General features: G+C 36.9%; 1 pseudogene; it reads right to left on the bottom strand.

The window, feature by feature from the left end:
• Positions 1-9060: 9060 nt before the first annotated feature.
• On the bottom strand, positions 9061-9291 carry LOC125930079 (bublin coiled-coil protein-like; annotated as a pseudogene).
• Between the last annotated feature and the right edge of the window lie 861 nt (positions 9292-10152).

Genomic DNA, 10152 nt, shown 5'->3' on the forward strand with positions numbered 1-10152 from the left:
TTTTCTTGTAGTGTCCTTGTATGATTTTGATATCAGAGTAATGATGGCCTTGTAAAATGAGTTTGGAAGTTTTCTTTCCTCTTCTATTTTTTGGAAAAGTTTGAGAAGGATTGGTATTAATTCTTTAAATGTGTGGTAGAATTCACCAGTGAAACTGGTCATGGACTTTTGTGTGTTGACAGGTTTCTAATTACTGATTCAATCTCCTTACCGGTAATCAATCTGTTTAGATTTTATTTTCCTGCATGATTCAATCTTGGCAGGTTTATGCTTCTAAAAATGTATCCATTCCTTCTAGATTTTCTTGTTCACTGACATATAACTGTTCATAGTAGTCTCATGATCCTTTGTATTTTTGTGACATCAGTTGTAAGGTCTCCTTTTTCATTTCTGAATCTATTTATTTGCATCCTCCTCTCTTTTTGTTGAGTCTAGCTAAAAGTTTGTCTGTTTTATCTTTTCAAAAAACCAGCTCTTAGTTTTAGTGATCTTTCTTATTGTCTTTTTAGTCTCTATTTCATTAATTTACTCTCTGATCTTTGCTATTTTCCTTCCTTCTATCTTTGAGCTTTTATTATTATTATTTTTCTAGTTCTTTGAGGTATACAGGGAGAGACTTCATTTGTGATCTTTCTTATTTCTCAAAGCAGGCTTTTATTGCTATGAACTCCCCTTTTAGAATTGCTTTTGCTGCATCCCATAAATTCTTGTATGTTTTATTTCCATTTTCATTTGTCTCAAGATCTTACTAGCTTTTCTTTTGCTATTTTCTTTAACCCATTGTTTTTCAATACTATATTGTTTAATCTAAATGTATTTGTGGATTTTCCAGTTTTCTTGTATTTGATCTCTAGTTTTATAACATTGTGGTCAGAGGTCAGAAAAGATGCTTGATATGATTTTCATCTTTTCAAATTTACTAAGACTTGTTTTTTGTTAAATCTTAAATTTATTGACTACTTAAATTTATTAAGATGTTGTAGATCATAAACATATGATCTATTCTGGAGAATGTCCCTTGTGTACTTGAGAAGATGGAATTCTGCTTTTGGTTGAAATGTTCTATAAATGTCTATTAGTTCATCTGGTGTAACATGTCACTTAAGTCCAATGTTTTCTTATTGATTTCTTGTCTGGATGATCTATCCATTGATGTAAGTGGAGTATTAAAGTTTCCTACTCTTTTTGTTTTGCTGTTTCTCCCTCTAGCTCTGTTAGTATTTGCTTAGTATATTTAGATGCTCTTATGTTGGATTCATAATTATTTACAAATATTATATTCTCTTGTTGTATTGGCCCTTTTATGAGTATATATGCAGCATACAGTTGGGTCTTATTTTTCTTATACATGCAGGCACCCTGTGTCTTTTGATTGGAGAATTTAGTCCATTTATGTTTAAAGTAATTATTTATAGGTTTGGACTTATTGCCATTTGTTTTCTGTAAATCCTTTGTTACTTTCTTCTTTTGTTCCCTTCCTTTGTGATATGGTGATTTTCTGTAGTGGTATTCTTAGAGTCCTTTCTCTTTAGTCTTGAGAGAGTGGTCTTATAGGAGATAAGCCTTGTCAACCATCCTGGCCTGGGCTCCTGGTTGTTTCTCAAACTTTTGTGATTGTTCAAGTTGACTTCTTAGTTCTTAGTGGCTCCTAGTAGTTGAGGGTGAGCCAAGATCCATCAGTGTCCCAAAGAGAAAATTGTAATTAGGCTAGTTGGAAGCCAGAACTCCAGGCAGTGTTTTGGAAAGTATAGGATTAGGCCCTGTCCAGGGAGAAACTGGGAGTTAAGTGTTTTTGGTTCTTTTCTCTGTATGGGTCCCAGATGTATAGCTGGGGTGGGGATGTGTGATGCTCCTGTGTAGCTGTTCATTCCATGTGTCATGGGAGGAGGGAAGTTCAGGAGTCTCTTGTGTCACTATCTTTAAAGACCTCCCCTGTGTTTTTGAGGTTTTTTGTTTTGTTTTTATAGATGTCTATAACAGGACATCTGGATGTCCTATAATAGGACATTTTATAGATGTCTATAACAGAAGACAAGATGTCTCCTCTTGTCCTGATCAACTCAAAGTTTTTATCATGAATAGGTATTGAGTTTTGCCTAATATTTTTCTGCCTGTATTGAATGATGATATGTTTTTTTTCTCCTGTTTTATTATTTTTTTTTTTTTACTATTTTTAGAAAATATTTTTCACCAGATATAGAAACCTTAGGTTGACATTGTTCTTCTTTTAGCACTTTAGAAATCTCATTTTTTTTTTTCTGGCATATATCCTTTCTGATAAACATGTATAGTCATTATCTTTGCAATGTGTCTTTTTCTCTGGCTGCTTTTAAGATTTTCTCTTTATCACTTATTACTCCCTAGTTAGGCAGTTATCCTAATCTGAAATCCATGCCCTAATGGTGGTCAGCTTGAATTCTAAAGAGGAAGTTCAGACAATAGAGGCAGCTGCTACCAGCACTTTTCTAATTTTATCATTGATCATCATTAGAGCCTTGCCTTGGTTAATTAGTGTAATAAATGCCAGAAGTGAGTTTTAGTGGGTGAAATTAGTGACTTGTTAATTAGCTAAATGAATATTAGAAATATCTTTTTGGTTAAATATATATTCAAATTGTATGATCTGGCTGAAATATTTTGGAAATGATTTTGACAGAATAAAGTATAAGCATCTTTGAGAACCCAAGCACCTCAAGGATGGTGCTTGATCTCTTAAGTGTCTTCTAATCCAGCCTTGGTAAGAAAGATTTCTGGTTGACTAATTCTGATGATAAATTAAATGATCTACTTTTAGAATACTGTTATGTCTGCCTCAAGTGAACTTTTCATGAAGGATGTTGTTATATCATCTAATAGGATAGAAAACTGAGACTTCGTCAAATTTATAAAACAAAGTTATATGAACTACTTGGTATCTGCTTTCTCTTTTTTTTTAATTTTTAAGAAAAAAATTTTAATGTTTATTTATTTTTGACAGAGAGAGACAGAGCATGAGCGGGGGAGGAGTAGAGAGACAGACACACACACATAATCCAAGCAGGCTCCAGGCTCTGAGCTGTCAGCACAGAGCCCAATGCGGGGCTCGAACCCCCAAACCATGAGATCATGACCTGAGCCAAAGTCGGACGCTCAACTGACTGAGCCACCCAGGTGCCCCTTTTTTAAACTTTTTAATGTTTTTATTTATTTTTGAGAGAGTGAGACACAGTGCGAGCAGGGGAGGGGCAAAGAGAGAGGGAGACACAGAATCCAAAGCACGCTCCCTGCTCTGAGCTGTCAGCACAGAGCTTGAAGTGGGGCTCAAACTAACTGTGAAATCATGAGCTGAGCCCAAGTTGTAAGCTTAACTGACTGAGCCACCCAGGTGCCCCGGTATCTGCTTTCTAATGAATGTTTTTTAAAACAAATATTTGATAAGTTTCTCAGGATCCACATAAGAGTGAAAACATGTGGTATCTGTCTTTCTCTGTATGACTTATTTCACTTAGCATAACACTCTCCATGGGGGAGGGGAAGAAAAAAAAAAAGTTAGGGAGAGAGCCAAACCATAAGAGACTCTTAAAAACTGAGAATAAACTGAGGGTTGATGGCAAGTGGGAGGGAGGGGAGTGTGGGTGATGGGCAATCAGGAGGGCACCTGTTGGGAGGAGCACTGGGTGTTGTATGGAAACCAATTGGACAATAATTTTCATATTAAAAAATAAAATAAAAAAATAAAAATTTTTAATTAAAAATAAAAAAAAAATTTGAATGTAAAAATTTCATCTAAGATTCTTGCTTTTATAATAACCCATTATTGAGGTTGAGGGAAAGTAGTTATCCCTCACCTACCTCTAATCATTGATGGCTATCATTATTTACCAAAAGGAACCTAAGAGTTGTGCATGGCCAATTTATAACAGGCTAAATTTTTTAAAGGTCCTTATAAAAATGATTATTAAAATGTACTAGGTTTGTAAATAGAAAAATAAAATTAAAAAATATAAAGTTACAACAAGAGTTTTTTTTTCTGTTCTCCACATCCATCCTCAAGGACACCAAAAAAACTTAAATCACAACCTTGAGTCAGAGTCAGGTAGATCCAAATTGGAAGGAACCTTCAAAATCATCTAGTATGGCCCTTTAATTTTTCAGTACCTTCTGTAGAGATTTGATTAATTGTTCAAAGGATTAATCGAGGTCCTTCATGAAAACTCTCTCAGGTCCTCATGAATCCCTTGTTCTACCTAATGAACTTTAAAGTTTAATAATTTAATATTTTATTTATTTAATGAAAATCTTATCTGTTTGACCACAGGCTTTTGTTTGCTCATCCGCATTTGTCTAGATTTTAAAGATTACACTTTCTCTGTGTTGGCCATATAATAAGTTCTCAGTAGTACTTATTTTTCATTGATTTATTTAATCTTTGTAAAAACCCTCTGAAGTAGGTACTAATATTATCTCCATTATTCAGATAAAGAACTTGGAATCAGAGACTTCAGTAGTTTCCCAAAGGTCATTCTCAACTAGTAAATGGAGTAACCATTACTCAAACCCAAGTCCATGTACAGAGCCCAAACTCAACAATATATGATACTATTTCTCAATATATTAAGTGTGATCATTTATGAGATAACACTTAACACAGGACCTAGCATAAAAATATTTGTATTGATAAACATTAATTTAGTAGATAACTAATCTTTTTTTCTTCCGCCCCCCCCTCTGGTTTGATGGGAACTTTAAGCTTTTGAAATTTTGACTAATTGGCCAAAAAGTTTCTGTGAAATAAACTAAAAACTCTTCTGCAAGGAAAAAGGACTTTGGTGGGCAGAAAATGATGGAAGAAGGAAATAAAGACCAAAAAAGGGCTTGAGGAACTCCAAAGTCCAAAAAACTAGGGGATCATTAGGAAGCATGGTTCAAGAGAGAAACTATTATGTGGGTACTGGCCCGTGGTCAGAGAGAAAGGCCATTGAAAGGGGCCTTATTTGGATGATCAGGAACCTGGATGGACAGTGTTTGCAAGCTGATTACATATATTTTCCACAGTACCAGTTCCTTTTCTTTGTTTTTTGTCCTGATATTATCAACGTATTCCATTCAGTGACTCTAGGAGTTCGAAAATCTTAAATGAAAGAAATGTAGATACGTATTTTGGTGGTGGTGAGGGTGGCAGTCACAGTGGTGGCAGTGGCGGTGGTGGTGGTGAGCATGCGAACCTCTTACAGTTCTTGAGAGGAACTTGAACTGAACTGGGGTTTCTGGTTAGGCAAGGACACCACCATCACATCATCATCATCATCATCATCATCATATTTTTACCAATTCTTGCCAAAATCTACATATCTATTATAGTACTGTGTCAAAGGTTCAAAATAGTCAAAGTAGAACCAAAGAATCACTGTAGTAATAATTAGCACAAATTTATTATGCACACACCAAACAGGACAATTTGCAAACCAGGAGCATTTGGACCAGAACATGGAATGAAGCTGAGTGGTATATTGTTATAAAACAGCTTACATAGGGAGAAAGCAGTGACTGTTTATTCTTCATAGTGATTGGTTACAATATTAAAATTTTCAGTGGTTACCTCACATCAACCATGGGAAACAGTTCAAGTTTTGCTTAGCATTTCCAGAAGCACCAGCAAGGAATGATCCAGGTTAAGTTAGCCTTGCAAAATAAGCTAAATTAAGCTTTGCCTACCTGACTAAACTGGTTTGTCTACTGAAGGAACCTTCAAGACTGGTCTCTGTCTGTCCTTGATTTTAAGAACTACTATATAGTATTATTAGATATTGGAGGTAAAAATAAGTTAATAAGGTATGAATTGCCTTTGCCTTCAAGTAACAGAGTACTTTCTGTCTGTTTGGTGTTAAATATTTGGAACAACATAGTTGCCCCCTACCCCTTACAGGTATGGTCTCCGCTAGGATTAGCTGGATGAAATGTCTCTTCAGCCTGTGTTTCCTAGTTGTTTTATGCAGTTTTCTAACTTTGGGTCCATTGTCTTTGGCTTTGTCACTCCTTATTCACTTTCTGTTCCAGCATGTTTTTCACTGCTCCCATCCTCGTTCCATGCACCGGGGGTGTCACTCGATGTTAAGGACCCCATTTCCTTTACAGTATCTGATGATTTCCTTCTGACTAAACGTAGGGATTCTGATTCCAGCCCTCATAGGGATTCTGATTCCAGCCCTCAGTGTTCAGCTGAAAGGCAGCGGGGGAGGGGGGGAGGGGGGAGAGGGGGGGAGAGCTATTCCGAGATTATTTGAGGTACTTGATGATTATAGAAGGAAAAGATTTCAGAAGTTAGATGGTACTTTTGTTTTGGGGGCACCTGGGTGGCTCAGTTGGTTAAGCGTCTGCCTTTGGCTCAGGTCATGAGCTCCCGGTTCACGAGTTCAAGCCCCACATCTGACTCTATGCTTTCAGCACAGATCCTGCTTCAGATTCTCTCCTCCGACCCCTGCCCCTGCCTCACTTGCATACACACACTCTCTCTCTTAAAATAAATAAATAAACTTAAAAAAAAAAAAAAAAAAAGGAAGGTACTTTTGTTTCAAATAAAAAAACCTAGGCCCAGAAAAGTTAAGTGTCATGAGGCCAGTGACACAGGTCACTCAAGGGCAGAACAGGGAGTTTTATTTCAGTTTCTGTGCTCTATTTACCATAGCACAAAATACCACAATATATCATGTTTTAATAAGACTGTTGAGAAACAAGGAAGACAGGGGCAGGAACATCCTGCCTCACTTCTCAAATTACACCACACAGGTGCTACATATTTCACTCGTTCCTATTTCATTACTAACAAGGACAGTTTTGAAAATTCCAGGGTAAATTGTCGGAAATGTCTGAACAATAAACTGGTTTGACAAAACCAACTCATGCTGAGTTTGCTTTAAAAAAATATTTTAGTGAAAATATTATTATATTTGGACTTAAATACCCCTTGGAGGATTTGTCAAGAAGGAAATAGAACATTGATTGTTTAGGCCACTTGAAGACACAGAGGTCCAGAAACCAAATGAAATTGATCAGTTTGTTTTCTCCTTCCAAAGAGAAAAAAAATGCCCCAAATCGATGTGTGGTCATCACGGAAAGAATTCAGTTGTAAACCAGGCTTACTTGAATATCTGTGGGCTGTTTCCAGTTCAGAGCCAAGGAGATACACCAGAATTTTCTGGATTAAAAATGAAGTCATGTGTTTAAAAGAGTATATTGATCTCTTTAAAAACGAAACAAAAAAAATCCTGCTGGGATTTTTGTTAGGGTTGCTTTAAATCTGCAAATTTAGCAAAAATTGACTCAATAGATGGTCAATATTAAATCTTCCTGCCACGATCATGCTGTATCTCTGTGTTTATTTAGGTCTTATTTAATTTGTCAGCAATATTTCGTATTATTCACTGTATAGGTATTATGCTGGTTATATATATTCCTAAATATTTCTTATATTTGATGCTATCACAAATGCCATTGTTTTCCAATTGTTTATTGGCAGAATATAAAAATACGATTGATTTTTATATACTGATCTTATATGCTGGAACCTACTAAATTCACTTATTAGTTCTAGTAACTCTTTTGTAGATTCCTTAGGATTTTCTGTGTATATGATCTGTCATATGCAAATAATGACAGTTTAACTTTTTCCATCCCAATATGTAGACCTTTATTTTATGTATGTGGGCCTTTTTTAGGTAAAAATGGTGAGAGTATACATCTTTGCCTTCTCCTGATTTTAGGAGAATACATTAAGTCTTTCACCACTAAATATGATGCTGTGTATAGGTTTTTCCTAAATGTCCTTCATCAGGTTCAGGTAGTACCCTTCTATTCCTAGTTTGCTGAGAGTATTTGTCATGAATGAGAATTCAATTTTATCAATACCTTTTCTGCATCTATTGAGATGATCCTGTGATTTTCTTCTTTATGTGGTAACTATGTTGAATTGTATTAATTTTCCCCCAGTTTTATTGAGATATAATTGACCTATAACATTGTGTAAATTTAAAGTATACAGCATGATAATTTAGTATACATATATCACACAATGATTACCACAATAAGTTTAATTAGCACATCCATCACCTCATATTATTACAATTTTTGTGTGTGTGATAAGAACTTTTATCCACTGTCAGTAACTTTGAAGTATACAATATAGTATTATTAAGTATAGTCAACATGGGGCGCCTGGGTGGCTCAGTCGGTTAAGCGTCCGACTTCAGCTCAGGTCACGATCTCACGGTCTGTGAGTTCGAGCCCCGCATCGGGCTCTGGGCTGATGGCTCAGAGCCTGGAGCCTGCTTCCGATTCTGTCTCCCTCTCTCTCTGCCCTTCCCCCATTCATGCTCTGTCTCTCTCTGTCTCAAAAATAAATAAACATTAAAAAAAAAATTAAAAAAAAAAAAGTATAGTCACCATGCTATTATGTGTTATATCCCAAGAACTTTTTTATCTTACTGGAAATTTGTACCTTTTAACCACTTTCACCCTTTTCCACCAGCCCCTAAATCTTGCCTCTATCAACCAAAAATTTGTTTATATGAGTTTGGTTTTTTTACATTCCACATATACATGAGATCACACAATATTTCTCTTTCCCTGACTTATTTCACTTAGCATAGTGCCCTCAAGTTTTATCCATCTTGTCACAGATAGCAGTATTTCCTTCTTTTTTTTATAACTTAATAATTCCTATTGTACACATTTACTATATTTTCTCTATCCATTCATCCGTCGATGAATGCTTAAGCTGTTTCCATGTCATAGCTATTGTTTTTTGTTGGTTTGTTGTTGTTGTTGTTGTGAGAACCATTTAATGTGGGCACTCCAGGCCTGGGCAGTGTGGGGGGTGCCCTGCAATTGGGCAGGCAGGCCAGGCAGGCAGCCCCAGGTGTTTGGGGCTGGCCTAGGCATGTCAAGGGGAGGACCCAGGTGGGCAGGTCCACCAGGGGACCTGTCAGCCAGACCTTGAGAAGGTATCTAAGCCAGCTGGTAAGTGCCCAGGTCAGAGCCTAATCCAGGGAGGCAGGGTTGGGGCTGGTTGGGGGCTCTAAGAGCCTAAGGACTGGCATCACTAGGGGCCTCCCCAGGCTTCTGCTGGAACTCAAGGTGTCTCTACCAGTTGGACTCAAGCAGCTTCTGGAGGCAGGCTTGGAGGTGGTCGTTCTTCTCCTCCAGGTGGTCCAGACAGGAGTTGATCTGGTCCAACATGGAGTTGATGGCAGCACCAAAGCTGTCATCCTCACCTGCCTCCACTGGCATGCCTAAGTCCCCACTGGGGCCTGACATTGTGGGCTCACAGGGCCAGTGCCTCCTAACAATGAAATGCGGGACCCTGGTGCCCACAGCTGGTGTGGGGCAGAAGGTGGAGCTGACAGATCCATATCTTAGTTAACGTAAATAATGCTGCAATTAACATGGAGGTACAGATATCTTTTTGAGTTAATGTTTTTATTTTCTTTGGCTAAATCATCAGAAGTGGGATTGCTGGGTTGTATGATTGTCCTATTTTGAATTTTTTAAAAAAGAACCTCCATATCGTACCAAACTGGTACATAGTGGCTCTACTAGTTCACACTTCCACCAATAGTACACAAGAGTTCCCTTTTCTCTACATCCTTGCCAATGCTTATTATTTCCTTTTGCTAATAGCCCTTACAACTGGTGTGAGATGATACCTCGCTGTGGTTTTGATTTGCATTTCCTTGATGATTAGTGATGTCGAGTACCTTTTCATGTATTTGTTGGACATCTGTGTGTCTTCTTTAGAAAAATATCTATTCAGATTTTCTGCCTATTTTTTAATCAGATTGTTTTAATAAGTCACATGAATTCTTTATATATTTTGGATATTAATCCCCTTATCAGATACATACTTTGTAAATATTTTTTCCCATTCAACAGGCTGCCTTTTCATTTTGTTGATGGTTACCTTTGCTGTGCAGAAGCTTTTTAGTTTGATGCAGTCCCACCTGCTTATTTTTGCTTTTCTTGCTTTTGGTGTCAAATCCAAAAAATCGTCAACACCAGTGTCAGGGGACTTTCCACCTGTTTTATGGTTTCATGTCTTACATTGAAGTGTTTAATCCATTTGAGTTACTTTTTGTAAATGGTTTAAGATATGGTCCAGTTTTCATTCTTTTGCATGTG

The sequence above is a fragment of the Panthera uncia genome, chromosome A2 (assembly GCF_023721935.1).
Source record: "Panthera uncia isolate 11264 chromosome A2, Puncia_PCG_1.0, whole genome shotgun sequence".
Classification (NCBI taxonomy): domain Eukaryota; kingdom Metazoa; phylum Chordata; class Mammalia; order Carnivora; family Felidae; genus Panthera; species Panthera uncia.